The following is a 17,797-nucleotide window of genomic DNA, read 5'->3' as shown; positions in this document are numbered from 1 at the left end:
GAAAGAGCCTCAATTTCCTAATTTGGACTGGGGACACCCGTGGAGGTAGGGTCAGAAGATGGAGTTTAAATTACAATTCTGTCTCTTACTAGCTCGTTGACCTTGGGCAAGTCACCTTGCTTGTCTGAGCCTCAGGTTCCTATTCTGAGAACACAAATGACGCTGGCCCTCTACATCTCCCAGGGCTGCAAGTGTCAGCAGACATCCTGTAAATGAGAATGTTTACTCAACTGTAAGCACCACACAAATATTAGTCTTTGTGTTGGGGATCTTCATGCATAATGTCAGGGTGTGCGGACTGTGAGGGGAGATGTTACCACCATCCCAGGCGACTTTAATCACAACCCTAAGGGAGGATCTCAGGTCTTATTACAGCTGTCGCCTTCGGCTGTCTGGGAACCATGATGACATTCTCCAGTGCCCAAGAGATTGCTGCTATTATTACAAGTGTTTATTTAGATTACCTTCTTTTTAAGGAATTTTTGCTTGTCTAGCTTACTGTTTTGCTTTTTTGTTTTTGTTTATTTTGCTGTTTATAGGCGTTATTAAAGCACAGCATTCTTGAGCTTTGGTTGAAAGTTGGCAGGCGTGGATTAAAGGCGTGATTACCCAACAGGGTGATCTCCAACCGTCTTCCGAGAAGCAACACAGTGCAGAGCAGAGATTTTAATGTCAGCCTTGTCTGGATTTAAGTTCCAGTTTGACCACTTATTGCCATGAGACCTTGAGCAAATGATATTGCTTAATGTCTCTGAGCCTCAGTTTCTGCATCTGTAAGATAGAGATTTCCAACCTCCTAGGTTGTTGTTAGGATGAAGAGAGACAATGTCAACACAAGGTCAGGCACATAGTAAGAAGTTAATAAACCTAGGCATTCTAACTGGGCTCAGACAATGAGTAATCAAGGTCAAATTTCTCACCCAAGGGAAGAGGGTAGCAAGGCTGGCCTGGGCAAACTGAAAGGAAGAGGCTCGGACAGTGATCAGCAGCCTCCTCTGTGCCAGGTACTTTTCCATACTCTCTCTCACTTGATCCCCACAACTCTAAAATACAGGGATTAATTAATATTTACATTTGACAAAACAGAGGCTCAAAGAGATTAAACGGTTGTCTAAGGTCACACAGATTAATAGTTGTCTATTTGAGAGTGGAATCCAGCTTTGACTGATTCCCAAGTCCAGGGTCTTTCTTTTATTCTGTGAGACCGCAGCCCACAGACCCTGGTGGTTACTTCCCTTCCATCGTGTCTTCCTTTGGCTCCATAAACACAGGCCAAGTGACTCTGCTGAGTGACTCCCTCTGTCGCATCTCTCTCCTCTTCTTTCCCCTACCTCCAGTTCAAGCCAACCTCCAGATGCCTGCCTCCAGGTTCAAGGGCTTCAGGCAGAGGCTGTATTCCATGAGACGGGATGCTGCAGAGGGACTCAGAGGCTGGATGCAGGGTTGGATCAGACACACAAAGGTCTCTTCAACCTCATTCATCTTTCAAGAGTCAGCTCAAATGTTACCCGTAGCCCCCTCTGAATCCTCTGGAAAGAATTAGTCCTTCTTTCCTGTGTTCTTTGTACGATATCCAGACTTCTGTTATATACTTACCATTATACTGAAACTGTTTAAAAAGCTAAAGCTCTAAATTTTTCTTAGAAACCATAAACAGTACATGCCTGTAAATTTTAAAACAGTTTTCTCTCTCAATGAGTTGCTCTTCCTAGAATAAACTTTGTTGACCCCTAAATAAATAAATGAATAAATGTTAAAAATCCCAAAACCATGATATAATTGTTATAATTAAGAAATGGAAAAAAAAATAGTTGGCTGTAAGGATGATGAGCTGTGAAAATTAGTATTATTATTAAAACATAAGTTAAAAATTAATAAACTAAGGATCCTTCAAAAAAATAAATAGCAGGAATATATATATAAGAGAAAAAAAAATAAAAAAATAAAAATGGCCAAAGGATCTGAATAGACATTTCTCTTAAGGAGATATATAAATGATCAGCAAAGCACATGAAAAGGTGCTTGGTGTCATTAGTCATCAGGGGAATGAAAAGCAAAATCACGATGATGTATTACTTGGCACCCACTAGGTTGGCTATAATGAAAAAGACGGATAATAAGAAGCGTTATAGAGGAAATGGAGAAATTGAAGCTTGTCTACTGCTGAGGGGAATGCAAAATGGTGCTGTCGCTTTGGAAAACAATCTGGCAGCTCTTCAAAAGGTTAAACATAGTTACTATATGATCCAGCAATTCCACTCCTAGGTATACATCCAAGAGAAAGGGAAACATGTGTCCATACAAAAATCTGTACATGAGTGTTCATAGCAGCTTTATTCATAATGGTTAAAGAGTGGAAACAATCCAAATGTTGATCAACTGATGGATGAATAAATAAAATGTGGCATATTCATACAATGGGAGTTTAATCAGTAATAAAAAGGAATGAAGTACTGACAGATGGTGCAACATAGATCAACCTTGAAAATATGATGCTAAGTGAAAGAAGGCAGTCAAAAGGGCCACAAATTGTACGGTTCTACTTATATGAAATGTCCAGAACAGGTAAATCTATGGAGGCAGAAAGTAGACTGTTAGCTGTCTCAGGCTAAGGAAGTTGAAAAGAAATGGGGAGTGGCTGCTGATGGATGCTGGGTTTCTTTCTGGAGTGATGAGAATGTTCTACATCTGATTGTGGTGATGGCTGCACAATTTGACGAATATAGAATTCTTTTTTTATTAAAGTATAGCTGACTTACAATGTATTAGTTTCAGGTGTACAGCAAAGTGATTCAGTTTATATATAATTGAAGGAGTGGGTAGAAGTATTGAGTTTCAGGTGCAGTCTAGGGAAGCCAACCTGTGTGGTCCACGCAGATCTGACGCTCAGGAGAGACAGGCGTGTCTTTGCAATGAAGTGAAACCCTCAACAAGGAGACAGAGGAGGCTCTGGAGGCAGGGCTGAGGAAGGTAAGAAGATAGGAAGGGCTGATCCTGCCTAAAGATGTTCGGACTGCCCTTCTCAGGATGGTTCTTCGAGGAGTTTGGTGTTGAAAGAATTGTTCTAAAGAAGAGAAGGAAGAGCTTGGCTGATCATTCCATTTTTGTGATTTACAGATTTCTTTCCAATTGTTGGCTCTGAGTTCCATGACTTTTCTCTAGAACTTGACTTGCTTTCTTTCCATCCTTCGAATGCTCCCTTCTTTCCTTGCTTTCTTTGATTCTCTCTTTGCCTTTTCAGCAATCACTGGAGATGGCCTAGAACATCTTGTAGGAAAGGTCTTTGAGAATTTAATCTGGAGAGTCTGAGAAACCAAGCCTGGTGCTCGTCCAGGCAAGTTCCTAGAGTGACTACTTTAAATGTTGGAAGGTTCTCTGCTGCATGATTCATTTAACCAGAAACATCCATTTCTTGCCTTTTTATAGGAGCCTATTACTTCGCTTCATGTTTAGAAGTGATGATGCATTTCTCAGCATGTCTTTGAAAAACCACTTTGGAAATCTGTTCAGCAGTATTTAATACAGCTGAACACATGCATTCTCCAAGACCCAGCAATTCCACTCCCAGGAATATGCCAACAGAAACGTGTACGTATAGTCACCAAGAGACATAGACTAGAGTACTCATAGTTGCAGTATTGATAATAACTGTAAACTGGAGGCAATGCAAATATCCATTCATAGTTGAATGGATAAATACACTGCAGTCTAGTCACACAATGGAATTCTATACAAAAGTGAGAATGAACCATCTGCAACCACACACAAAAATGTGGCTGGATCTCATAAACATAATGTTCAATGAAAGAAACGAGACACAAATCATTACTTACTATATGAGTCCTATTTATAAAAACGGGCAAAAGGGGGTGGTTACTGGAAGCAAACAAGAAGGAGCTTCTGGGTACTGACAGTGCTCTGTTAATCTGGATGCTGATTACATGAGTGTGCTCTGCTTTTGAAAATTTAGCAAGCTGTATAATATATGCTTTTCTTTACATATATTACACTACCATAAGCTTTTTTTTTTTTTAAAAGGGGAAAAATCTTTAAATCCTTCATTGGATTAACTAAGATGATTGCTGCTAACAAAGCTTACTGATTTCAGACACAGACTCTAGAGGGGGTTACAATAAATGTGGTTTATAACAAAGACAATTAATTCTAATTATCACCTGAATACTTTGGCACAAGTGTACAATTCGTTTGCTTGCCAAAGGCTGGTAATGGGAGCAGTCTGTCCATGTAGAGGCAGTAAGGAATGCATTGTCTGTAGGGAACTTAAAATAATAAAATGAACTAACAGTCAGTTTGCTTTTATATTACCACCATGTAATCGGCAAATTTAAACAATAACAGTGATGAAATATCTCTTCCCTCCCAGAAAACGATATGCTAATCTGTTTGAAACAATGGCTGTGGCTACTGTTAAACTGGGCTGGACCTCTCCCACTCCCGCCCTTAGCAGACCAATGATGGAAATAGTAGCTATAATCTTGTAGATGTGTGCACTGTATCAGAGACTGGAGCTGGTCCTTTTTTGTCTATAAATCTTATTTAAACCTCCCAGCTGTGTGGGTGAGGTGTTATCATCCCACTTTATAGATGAGAAAACTGGGGGCCAAGCAATTAAGTGTCTTGCCCGAATTCACTCAGCTGGTAGAAGTAAGAGAAAAGCTGTCAGTCTAAGCCCACTTTCCTACTGGATTTTCCTGTCCTCTGGTACCAACAGGCACATGGAGGACCCTTGAGATGTATTTGCTGAATGAGTAAAAGGACAAGTAGGTGAATTGATCACTATTTTAAGTAGTGCAAGGGGGAGGCTCTGTATGAATATAACTTCTTACCTAAGTTGGTTTAGAGAGGAAAATTCTCCATGGGCCTCTTTCCTTCACATTTTAAGGGTAAATCCCTTAGAAAGAATAGCTACAATTCCTCTGCTTATTGTTTCATATACATCATCCAAGTCTCACCATTATTTTAAGTAGGTCTTATCATTTCCATTTTATGGACAAGGAAACTCCAACCAGAGCACTTGGGTGATTAAGCCATGGGAACGAAGCTAGTCAGAGCGTAAGGATTAACTCGGTGGTTAAGAACATGGGTTTCGGGTCTGGAAGAGCAGTGTTGTCACTACTTCTTCCTGGCAATGTGACCCAGATAACATTTGTAACATTTCTGGGCCTCAGTTTTATCATCCATAAATTGGAATTATAATAGTCCTCACCTTAGAAGTTGCAAACTCAAATGCCTGTGTGAGCCAGGGGTAGGAAGTTCTGCATTTTTGGTTAATTAGAAGGTTGGCAACTCCTGGGGTGTCCCTGAGCGGGTGTGAAGGGGGTTCTGGGGGTGGAGGTGGGGTCGAACTCCACTCTTTAGGCGCCCGCTCATTGATTCCCTCAGATCAGCATTTCTAGAGCATCCATGGTGTTCTAGGATGGTTCTAAGCTCTGGAAATGCAATAGTGAATAATGCTCAGGCTCTTTCTGCTCTTGAGGGAGGCAGGCATGCAAACAGTCAATAAAAAGATATGTCAGATCATGGCATCTTTAAATCCTGGGAATCTCATCACAGCAATTCTAAGGCTGAAGAATTCTACTGTTAGTAGCTCATGTAAGCACATCTGATTTTCAGTAGGATGGCAACAAAACTATTTCCACCAGGTGAAAATTCTGTTTTGGTATAGCCCAGAGAAAGTGTATTTTACAGTATTCTTCCACAATCCATCAGGGCTGTAAAGACACTCAGGTCTGAGAGATAGGTCACTTAGTCAGTCAACAAACCGACGAGTGCTGAGTTGCCCACCCTCATCACTACCAGCAATGAGTCCTTCGTGCCTTATGGAGCACAGGCAGCACTAGATGTGGGCTCAGTCCTGTTCTCTGGAGGTTTACAGCCTAAGATAGACAAACTAATCGGGACAGACACCTCAAGATCAGACTAATATCAATCAAGCAGCATACCCCTACGCCTTTCAGGTGACTATGCAGTATATCTCACACCCACTAGCTCCCTCTCACTCCCTTCTCTCCCTCCCTTTCCTGCTCAGACCTCACCTCTGCGCTCAGTCACCCTTTTCCCTGGAGAGCATAGCCAGGAACCCTCTCACCCAGTGTTCTGAATGGACCTGTGTAGGTCAATATGTTAATCTCTGGGCTCCCCTAAGTGAATGTTTCAGATTTTTTGTGGACACACACCTCTTTTTGCACTTATCTCTGTGTGTCACTCACATGGGTCTCTAGCTGCTTGTTTGTGTGTGTTCTTAGTTGTCTGAGGGGGACATTTGTGTTGATTTGCATGGATGGGCATATAATAAAGAGACTATGGGAGATGTGATTAGGACCTGTCTGGTTCTAGAAAGGACTCTGGTGGTTTATGTGAGTAATAAAAAAGTAATAAAGTAGTATGAGTTAAAAGTAAGGAGAAGGAAATAAGAAAATGGAGGTTGGGATTGACTGGAACAGGAATCAGGCAAAAAGAAAGCCTGCCTTCGTAATGACCTCTCACTTAGCAGCTGAATAAGTGGGTGTGGGCATAACCATGTGGATTTCAAGCGAGGGTACCCCAGCTCCTTGAGCATCTGGTTCCTGCCCTCCCACGGTTTGCTAAGTTCTCGGGCCCAGTCCCCCTGTAGCTCTGCTTGAGTGGGAGAGAAAGGTGGAAAGATGCGCCCTCTCCCCTCCTAGAGATTTGGTTGTGTCCTTCCCTACTCTACCACCTTTTTTTTTTCTTTAATTGGTTTGGCTTGGTGGAGTCTAAAAGATTAGCCGAGTGGAGCAGGGTAAACACCACCTCCCCTCTCACCTGGCCAGGAAAGCCTCAGGGAAGAGGAAGGGTTCCTGGAGGAAACGGAAGCATGGAAAGTCAGTGCTTCAAGGGGCAGAGAATTGGCCAGGTGACCTGGGAGCGGAGCTGGAGGTGAGCATGGAAGAGAGAGGTGGCCAAGCCAAAGAGGGAGAGATGGGCGCTCAGAAGCAGAAGAGCTCCAGGATGCAGTGTGGGTGCCAGGGCAGAGGCTGAGATGTGGCTCCCACCATTTTGGCTAAAATGAGGCCGGTGCCTGGACCGAGGCCGGGACAGGGTGGGGCTTGGGTCAAGCTAAGCAGAGCAAACCTTCAGTTTCACGGTGTGGCTATGCCTCATAGCAGGGCAACCTGGAGAGACTCCGAGCCCTGCAAGCTGAGGAGGCCAGCCCTGAAGTCCCAGGCCTGGTGGTACGGGCAGAAAGGCTCAGCCCATTTCCTGAGGCTTTTATACACCGCACTGTACGAGGCCTCAGTGAAACTTTGCAATTCCTTACACTGTCATCAACCAAGCCCTCTAGGGTGGCATAGGGGGCTCCTGAAAGAAAGCCACCTCCTTGGGGAAGCCTACTTGTGCCAGTTCAGTGGGTGACTAACAGCGAATAGCATCAGAGGGAAGGAGCCAGTCCTTGTCAGCCTTGTTTCTTGTCTTTTTTTTTTTTTCCCTTAATTGAAGTACCATTGATTTACAATGTTGTGTTAGTTTCCAGTGCACAGCATAGTGACTTTCTTGTCTTTCTTCACCTGGAAAAATATCGTCTACTAGGATACTGCATTGCAGGAAAGTGAGGACTTGTTTATTTTTCAATTAATGGGGCCCTGGGGGGCCTGCTGTCACCTGTCTGGGGCTAGGTCACCTGGAGTGCTGAGCATAAGATATCTCAGTGTCTGACTACTTGAGAGAAGAGTGTGGCCCGTGTGGGGCTGGAAAGGGTCACAGAAGGAAGATGAGGTGGATGATGAGTTCCTGTCCGAGTGTGGACCGGAACTACTCCAGACTTCCTCCCTCACAGCTCCTCCCACTCCTGTCGTCCCTCGAGCTCTCCTACTCACTAAGGATTCTTCCTCATAAGATTTGGAATTGGTCTATAGATGTTTACGGGAGCATCTGGGGGCATATATTGTGCTTTCTGGAAGGATACAGAAGCATGTTTGAGTTACCAGTGGGACACAGAATATTTGTGGCTATTTAGGAATGTGCTTGGTGGCAGGTGGCAGCCTCGTTACCAGTTGAGAGTTGATATGCATGGTTGAAGGTGAGAGGGACATGGCCCAGGAGGAAATGTTACAGAGACAGAAAACTTTTAGTGTTTGTCTCTGCAGAGAGAGGGCAACTGATTCCCAGGACAGTGGATCACAGTGTCCTGGATCCTGACATATAAGATAAAAACATGAAGAAATGAAAATATGGATTGTATTTCTTCATTTTCTTTTTTATGAAACCTCAATTCTTTGGAACAAACAGCAGATTCTCAGACCCTAGAGATACTGACAATTGAATTCTACGTGGTAGAGATGAGCAGTTCGTAATGAGAGCTGTGATTTGAGGGTGATGGGTCAGGGCTTCACTCATGTGAATGAGGGAGTGGGTAAATCTCCAGCTGCCATTCTCACATACACTTGCCCACATGGCCTCAAAGAGTTCTGGAAGTTGCCATGTTTCTCCCAACACGAGTGAAGAAAACCGATGTACCAATACGTTGCAAGCAGGCATATGGGGTAATTTACAAAATCTCAGAATCCAGGAGGCTATCGACATGGGCATTTTCAGTCCTGAGTTACAACGTGTTTCTGACTCAGCCTCCTGCTAGTGTGGATTTGCACCTGCCTGTGATTATTTTGTTTCTGGCTTAACCTGGGGGATTTGGAGGGCTTGGAGACTTCTGCCAAAACACCTAGGACACATTAAGAGATCCTGCCAGAAGTAAATAACAATAGTACCCACAGCACAAAGGGGCCACACTTGCACTGGATGAGAAAACACTTTCCACTTCGGGGACTTGACCAGCAGCTGGTGAACAGGGCCAAGGTTAGTCCCTCTGCGACCAGGTCTCTCCTGTGAGTCCCCATCACTCTAGGCTGCTCAGCCTTGATCAAGCCAGTTGTGTGCGATTGATCATCAGGGGGATATGTGAGAAAATATGGGTGGATCATAATTTTTCACCCTTGGAGAAACATCTGAAAGTCTATAGCCAATTAAATCTTGTTTATTCACACACAACCTTAAATATCATCACGTGCACCATGACTGACTAACAGCTTTCTACAAGTTGAAATGCTGAGCTGTCTAACAATCATTGATAAACTTGCCCTTTCTCCTTCTGCAGAGAGCTCACGTGTGGTAGAAAAACCTTCTGACTGCCGACTCCCTGTTTCGCAGTGTTTAAACTGGTCACAGCTGAACCTTTCTCACCAAAGACTCCTCCAAGTTATTAATAACTAGGTAACATGCATTCAGCAGCGACGTGAGCCAGGCTCTGTGCTCTCTGTGCTGTGTGTGACTTGGTCTTAAAGGTCTAGTGTTATTGCTGTTTTACAAATGAGCCACATGAAATGAACGGAAGCCCAGTAATCTGCCAACACCATACCACTTGTAGGTGGTGGGACCAGGATTCAAGACCATGCCCATATCCCCCATACCTCTAAACTAAGGTCTCTGCACCCCTGTGACACCAACAGAGAAAAGAGTTCACTCAGTCATTAAATATTTGTGAGACCCTGTGCAAGTCACCTCCTTTCCCTAGGTCTCAGCTCCCTCACGCATGACCTGGAAGCTGTCTGAAGTCCTTTGAGCAGTGGTAATTCTAGAATTCTTTAACAGGTGGGGAAATCTCAGGAGACATCCCCCCCACCTCACTCCTGGGGACGCCCTAGGGGGCCACTTACCCAGACGGCTGTCCTCTCCCAGCAGTCTGCAAGGTTGGCCCCTCACATCTACCTAATCTTCAACTCTATGATTTTCTCTTGACAGCTGCTTTGCATTCTGAGTCTGTGCTGAAATCTGATGTGCTGTCTGTGACTGCCTCAGGCTTACCACAGCTAAGCTCCTTTCCTCTGTTCCACGTCTGGGAGCAGAACACTGTTTTGGGGCCTCAGATCAGCACTTTGTGAACCCACAAAGCTAGACCAGACCTACCTCTTTCGGTCCATGCCGCTTGGCGCCAGAAGTTACTCTATTGGCTTCCAAGATTTCTGCAGGGACCGGCGGGCCCCCAGAGCCACCCAAAAAGGCTGAAGACTCTCCTTCCACCCTGAGGTGCAGCCCTCAGCCATAGAGCAGGGGCTCCCTCGTTCCTGGCACCTACAACCTCTAGAAAGTTAAATTGTCATCTATGTCTTTGTCTGGTCAACTAGTTCAACAGACCTTGAGTTTAAATAACCACCACAAACCAAATATCACTGAGGACTTCTAGCAAGGTCTCTTAAGCTCAGTAGGATGTGGCGACCATGTTCTGAGCAGTATGATGAAGGGGCTCCATTTCCCTTCCTGTCGAGAGCTGCTCACGACAATTTCCACACAGAAACTGAATCTAGTTTAAGGAGTTTAGGTAAACAGGCCTGCGAGGTGGGTCCACCATCCATCTATCATCAGGAGGTGGTGTAGCAGAGATCAGGTGAGCAAGCTGAGTTAGGGGCGGCCGGTGGGGAAGGTCCAGCTTGGTTGGGAGAGAAACTTGGTGAGGGAAGAGAAAGCACTGCTTAGACCAGCAGCAGATTTGTTATAACAGGTCATGAAATAATTATCCATTCTTTCGAAGCCACCTATAATTATTTCCAGGTGAGTCCGTAAATCTTAGTAAAGCGTTCGGGTTCTGAAGTCAGACCACCAGGGGTTTTTATCTTGGCTCAGGCCTTTACATGCTGTGTGCCCTGGGCCAGCTTTCTTAATTTCTCAGAGCCTGCTTTGCCCTCTATAAATGGAGATGATTGTACCTACCCTCCCAGAGCCGAGAGTTAGAAATGGAACATACGTAATAGTGTTCAGCATATCACTCTCGGTATTATTTACAGTGGTTGTTCCAAAATATTAATCCAATTGCTTGACATATAAGCCTTCAATAAACGTCATGCAATTAAGTTAGAAACTGTGGGTGAAATGCTTCAATGATTGCTTATGAAATCCCTGGTGAGAGATGAAAGGTGTATTTGCTGAATTGCCTCCTTTCAGCAAAACTTCATTCTCTCTGTGTAACCTCAAGTGCTCCTAGAAGTTCAGAGTCTAAGAAAATATGTGAAGCTGAAAGTTTGATAGAGAACTTTCATGAGGAAGGGATCTCAGGTATGTATACCTGGTTAAGCCACAGAGAGCGAGTGGTTACCTGCTCAAGGTCAGGCAGCAGGTTATTGACAGCAGGGATTGGGTACCAGCCCATTTGAATCCCTACAGCGCATGTGTTCACACTGTTATGCGTGTTTCACACAAGTTCCCGGGCCATATTATTGAAAGCACTCAGGCTGCTGGTGCTGAAGCCACAGTGACCTTTGTCCTTTAGAGGTCAAGGGCAGAGCAGAGGGGAGAGGGCTGGGCTAGGACGGGAAATAGCCAGAAAGTGGAGAGGTAGGTCTGCAGCTCATCCCACCTAGCCCCTCTTGGTCCAGCCACCTCCTACAGCACCTGCTTCCAAGTACAAATGACCGAGGACCTTAACCTGACTTGTCTAATCCATGTGCTTTCCCTTCGTGAAAGAACTAAGCCCCATGAAGTGGCCAGAAAATCACTTTCAGGGCAGCCAGGAAACTTTCACTGACGGTATTGTCTTTGCATCTTTGGCCTTAAAACTTTTGACTCTATCTGCTCCCTCTGGTGATCATCTTCCCTGGTACCCAGGGATTCTTTGCAGCAGCATTTTCTAGTTCTTGTGGCATCTTCTGACCCTCGCCAGCTCTCCCTGGGCATTCCCCCCGACAGGGGTTTTATCACTAGGTACAGCAAGGTCTTGATCTGGAGACCTGGAGGCTCTGGGCTCTATGATGGACGGTTGTTTTTTTTTCCTCCACTTCCATCTGAATTTAGTTTCCTTCCCCAACTTCCTCTTTCCCTGCCCCTTAAGGGTGAGGACCCAGCCCTGCTGGCTTTGAGAGCCCTGCTGGCTCAGGGCCAGGCACACAGCAAGTGCTCAGTCCACGGGGGAATTAACGTCTGAGACTCTCTCTTCTAAGGCTTTGCTACGTCCCTCAGGCTGCCCCGGCTGCAGCTGTGGCCAGAAGCCAAGACCGCATGAGAGCAGCAAGGGAGCCTCAGAAAGATGCTGCTCATTCTGATTTTGGTGCTGGAATCAATTATTTCTGACAAGTTGCAGCTCTCCTCAGTTAAATATCCAGCTCTGCCAGTAGCTGTATTCTCTTTATGTGAGAATTCTAGTGTCAGTCATCAAAGGACTTAAGAATTTCTTCATAATTTTCCAGACAAGGTATTTTCCCTCAGTATCCACCTATCCAATGTGTACTGAGAGCTTTTGATGTCAGATGCACAGTGCGGAGAGCTGAGACTGTGAATGAGGGAAGTGTATCCTGTCCTAAGGGTATTTTACACCTGTCCTCTTCCAAACAAGACAATGGAGAGGTGCAGGGACAGCTATGTGAGCAGGGTACTGTGGGGCACCAGCCTAGCCTGGGAATGGGGCATGCGGGTGATACCTTAAAGAACGGAGGGGGCGAGGAGGGGGAGCGGAGACCATGGGAAGGGAAGGAGTGAGGAGGGCACGTGGCAGGAGCAAAGGCCTGGGAGGACAGTCTGAGGAGACTGAGAGGCAGGCAGGGCAGATCTTGGAGATCCTGGGCAGGAACTAAAAGACAAAATGCATGATCAGTTATACGTTAAAATAAAATCAGTATATGTGTATAGCAAAGGGAAGGGAAGGGAAGGGGAGGGAAGGGAAAGGGAGGGGAGGGGAGGGGGAAAGAGGGAGGGAGGAAATATTTCAAAAGAATCCCGTAAAATGAATCTAAAATTCTCCCTGTCTGCCTACCTCCCTATCCCTGGTTCTTCCCCACAAAGAAATTAATTATAAACAGCTTCCAAGGCATCCTTCCAGGAAAAAAAATTCATATACTTGAATGTTTACATATGTATATTCTTTCTTATTTACACCCATGATCATGTATAGTGCTTCTTGTCCCAAACTTTGATGTTTTTCAGTGTTTTCTTCATTTTCCACATTAGAAATCTTCTTGGGTCAGAAGGTACAGGTGTAAGACACTGATTTTAACAGCTGCAGACTTCTCCAGTCATTTATTTAAAGCCTCCCTGTTGCTGGACATTCAGGTTGCCTCCAGTTTCTATTACAAACATCGCTGCAGTGAACGTTTTGTTTTGTGTGTTCATTCAACAAGTATCTGGTGAGCATCTATGCCTGCCAGGCACTGTGGTGAAACCTAGCATACAGGAGTGACATATATTATTGTTCTTTGGGGAGGGTATCAATAGCGCCAGCAGGAGAATTGGACTAAAGGGAATGCCCATTTTTAGTTTGGATAAATATTTCCAAAATGCCCGCTGAAATGGCTGCAGAGAACTACACTGCCTCCAAGAGCAAGTGCAGATGGTTAGTTTCCCCTCCTTGCCGACATGGAGTATCACCACACTTTAAACACGGTGCCAATCTGATAGGCCAAGAATGTCCTCTCGCTGCTGCTTAACTTCCCTAAGAATCAGTGAAATTGGGCATCTTTTCCTGCTTATTGACACTTTTTTTCCCCCCTGTGAACAGAATGTTCCTGTCCATTGGGTGTTATCCCACTGAACTGTTGTCTTCCTACAAATTTGGGCTTGTTCCTTGTAAACTGTCACATGTGTTGCAAATGGCTTTTCTGGGCAATCTTTTGTCTTTTGACTTTGTATGTGGTATTCCTGCAATGCTTCATGGTGGAGATAATGTTCAGGTTGAGTCCTGCGGGATGAGTAAGAACAATTAGCACCTCTTGCCTGGTGCTGCTTCTGCGCTGAGCACGCTTCTAAGGGTTTGATGTGTATTAACTCACTCATTTTTACAACAATCCTGGAGGTGAAACTATTATTATCCCCACTTTAAGAGGAAGAAACAGAGGCATAGAGCAGTTAAAGAACTTGTCCAAGGCCTCAGCGCTGCAGCGACTCACAGACAGGATTGAAAGCCATAAAGAGCTGTTTGCCAGGGAGCCTAGGAGAGTCAGCAAAGGCCTCGAGGAATGAACAGCACACGTCAGGGGACTTCCAAGATGGGCATCAAGATAGGCTGCTTCGGACAGAGGGAAGGGAGACGAAGGTGGGGAGGGATGCGGGCCAACTGTACATGCCTTTGCAAGGGGTGGGTCAGTCTGGTCTCTCCACCCGGGGCATCGTGCCCTTGAACACAGTGTCCGTGTCTCAGCTCGATGTTATTAGCACCGTGCAGAACATGTCCAGGCAGCGGGGGAAAATGGAAATGCCCGTCAGTGTGCCTGTGCAAGGCCTGTGTGATGCAAGGCATTTTACAGCCTTAGCTCGTGACTCAATAAGCCTTTGTGGGTTCACTGAGTTAACTCCTGGGAGTCCCAGCTAAGGGTGGCCAGACCTTCTCTACACAGCCCGTGTGCCATCCTGTGCACATGGGCTCTCTGCTTTGTGATGATCGGCAGCAGATGCTTCTCCAGTCCCACCATTGCACAGAGCATTTCCGGGATGTTTCTGTGCTCTCAGTGGACCCAGAGGGTAACAGAACCAAGTAAGTCTGTGCCCAGAGGTCATGTAACCCATTCAAAGTTAGACATAAATAATTTTGGATTATCTGTCCCCTGTCATTAACATATTTGTGCCCTTCCTACATGCAGGTGATGTAAGCCCTGTGTGATGGATGGAATATTCTAGAATTGCCAAATGTGCATTCAGTTTCTTTCTCGCAGTGCTTGGCCTCCAGCCTAGCTGTGCTTGGCAATCTTCCCATAAGGCTTCTCATTGTTGAATCAGGAACTGTAGAAATACTGATTTCAGAAGCAGTATGTTGAGGAAGAAAGAGTCTTGGATAAGGAGACTAATATTATAATTTTGCAATATCACTTGGTCCCAGGGATAGCAGAATCCTGCCACCCACTCCCCAACCTATGCCTGTGACAGACATTGCTAATCAATCATGCACTTTTGTCTAGAACCTAGATGTAGCCTTGGACTCCTCAAAATGGTGCCCCCAGGAAGCCTCCCCAGTTAACTGCACTTGGCTCTTGAAATGAAGTGTATCTGTCTTCACCAGCCTACTGGTTTAAGGTAGCAGTTCCAGAGTCAGACAAACCTGAGTTTAAATCCTGAGCAACACAGCCTCTCTAAGCCTCAATTTTCACCAGCAGAACATTCCTCAGAGAGCATGTGGGAAGTCAAATGGGGATAGTATGCCTTGAAAGCCCCATGAAAAACGCCAAGTCCAGTTACAGTGTCAAATCTAAAGAGTCACTTAGAATCTCTGGACTGCTCCCAGTTCCCTTTCATGAAAAATTAGAGGGAAAGACTAGGCCATCTCCAAAGTCCCTTCCAGCTCGTTTCATGGGACTGAGCCGTTTTCCTGCCACTCATTGATTCATTCAATGGCTTTTCCCCAAGTGCCACTTTGGGCCAGGCGGGCACTGTTCTAGGCTCTGGAATGAGGGCCCTGTCCTCTAGAGCTTCCATCCTAGCAGGGAGTAAACAGTAAACAAATTGTGTAATATCAGCAGGTAGAAGGACATGGAGAAAAACAAAAGACAGAACAAGAAACCAAAAACTGGCGAGGGAGTGCCCAGGGGCAGATTCCAGGGCTGCTGATTCTGAGGTGAGAAGTACTCTCAAGAAAGAGCCCAAAAGAATGTAATTTGGTGCAGCCACTATGGAGGACAGTATGGAGGTTCCTTAAAAAATTAAAAGTAGAGTTACTGTGTGATCCAGCAATCCCACTCCTGGGCATATATCTGGAGAAAACTAATTTGAAAAGACACATGGACCCAATGTTCATAGCAGCACTATTTACAATAGCTAAGACATAGAAGCAACCTAAATGTCCATCAACAGATGACTAGATAAAGAACACACACACACACACACACACACACACACACACACACACACACACACACACACACACACACACACACACAGTGGAATACTACTCAGCCATAAAAAGGATAAAATGATGCCATTTGCAGCAACATGGATGGACCTAGAGATGATCATACTAAGTAAAGTAAGTCAGACAGAGAAAGACAAATATCATGATATCACTTATATGTGGAATCTAAGAAAATGATACAAATTTTGTTTACAAACCAGAAATAGACTGAAGGACAGAAAACAAACTCTCGTTACCAAAGGGGAAGTGGGGGGAGGGATAAATTAGGAGTTTGGGATTTGCAAATACACATTACTATGTATAAAATAGATAAACAACAAGGACCTACTGTAAAGCACAGGGAACTATATTCAATTTCTTATAATAAGCTATAATGGAAAAGAATCTGAAAATATACATGTAGGTGTATATACAATTGAATTGCTTTGCTGTACACCTGAAACTAATATTGTAAATCAACTGTACTTCAATAAAAAATAGAATTAAAAAGAGAGAGACAGAGGCTGGGGGTCAGTCCTTCGCCCTCTCAAAGCACATGGGAATTACAAGAAGATGGTGTGACTGCCAGCCCTCCTCCCACACCATCAGGGGGCTGCGGTCTCTCTTTTTCTGAGACAGACTTGGGTGGACCTGATCATGCAGAATTGGACCACAGACATATGTCCAGCCTTCTCTCTCCTTCTAGACTCTTCTTTGGGGGTGGGGTGGGGTGGTCTATCTGCATCCCCCAACCCTGTGCAGCTGGGGACTTCTGCTTGGTCACTGCTGCTCAGCATGTGAACAGAGGATGGCCCCTGGGCTGGGGAGGGGCAGAGGCTCTCTGTCCTCATTCCCATGTCCCTCCTCTCAGCCGGCCAGCATCCCACTGAGCCCTGGGCACCCCAGGGGCTGTCTTCTTCAGACACTATCCTCTGTGTCAGCAAGACGGTTTTCTCGCCCCTCACAACCCAGCCATAACCGGGATCTCAGTGTGCTCTTCTAAGCTACCGAAGGCTCAGCTGATGAGAGGAGAGCCCACAGGGAGCTGGGTGGAGCACAGGAGGGCCCTGCTGCAGAGAGCTGGCCACACTGTGCTACACGCGTCAAGGGTGCCACCGTTTATAACACATCATAGATAAATGGTTTCCCTGGAGTTGGTTTCGTGGTGGCCCTGGGGTGCCTTGAAAAGTGGGAGAGTAAGAAGATGGGGGAGGCGAGGAAACATCTTCCTCTGATAATACAATTACCCAGATTTCTATGGCTGAAGAGAGCGTGTGTGTGTGTGTGTGTGTGTGCGCGCGCGCGCGCGCGCACGCGTGTGCTGAGTAGGGAGTTTGGGGTGAGGAAATACTCAGACCCTAAATCCATTTATATGAGAAATCTTTGCAGGGAAAGAACCCCCTCAGTCCTAATATCAAGGCTCACAGAAAGGAAGAGAGGATGAGAGCTGTGGTCCCAAGTAGGAGTCTCCAGGAACTGAGGCCCTCGCCTCAGGGCACTGCTGACCACTGGCTGACAAGGGAGACAGCAGAGCCTTCCCTGGCAGGCAGCTGTCACGAGCCTTCAGAGGGCCCGCTGCAGGTGCCTGCCAGGAGGGACTTCAGAACTGGGCAGGAGGGACGACAAGAGGGCCTTAAATATGGCTCCAGGATGAAAACCCACAGGTAACCACCAAAGTGAGGGAGAAAAAGAGGAGGCACCAGGCCCTCATCTGAACGGGCGAGGATGCTGAGAGGCTCAGAGAAGAACAAGATACAAACATGGAAGTGGATTTGACTGAGGAACCAAGAAGGGAGGGAAACTAGCATTCCTGGGTTCATGATAGGGCTCCACACTTTATATTTACTGAGCATTTATCACATGCCAGGAGCTATTCTAAGCCAATTTGTTTGTTATCTCACTTAATTTCCACATCAGCTCAGTGAGGTTAATATCCCCATTTTACAGATTAGAAAATGAAGGCTC

At 45.5% G+C, this 17,797-nt stretch overlaps 1 long non-coding RNA gene across 1 annotated transcript in view; it reads left to right on the top strand.

The window, feature by feature from the left end:
• Positions 1-912: 912 nt before the first annotated feature.
• The window catches only part of LOC116154798 (uncharacterized), a 34,627-nt gene continuing 17,742 nt past the window's right edge, over positions 913-17,797 (top strand). The window contains exon 1 of the long non-coding RNA XR_010382247.1: positions 913-1,004. This is a non-coding gene — a long non-coding RNA (uncharacterized LOC116154798). The remainder of the gene's footprint in view (positions 1,005-17,797) is intronic.

Source organism: Camelus dromedarius, chromosome 9 (genome assembly GCF_036321535.1).
Source record: "Camelus dromedarius isolate mCamDro1 chromosome 9, mCamDro1.pat, whole genome shotgun sequence".
Lineage (NCBI taxonomy): Eukaryota > Metazoa > Chordata > Mammalia > Artiodactyla > Camelidae > Camelus > Camelus dromedarius.
This window is presented reverse-complemented; position numbering and strand designations above follow the sequence as displayed.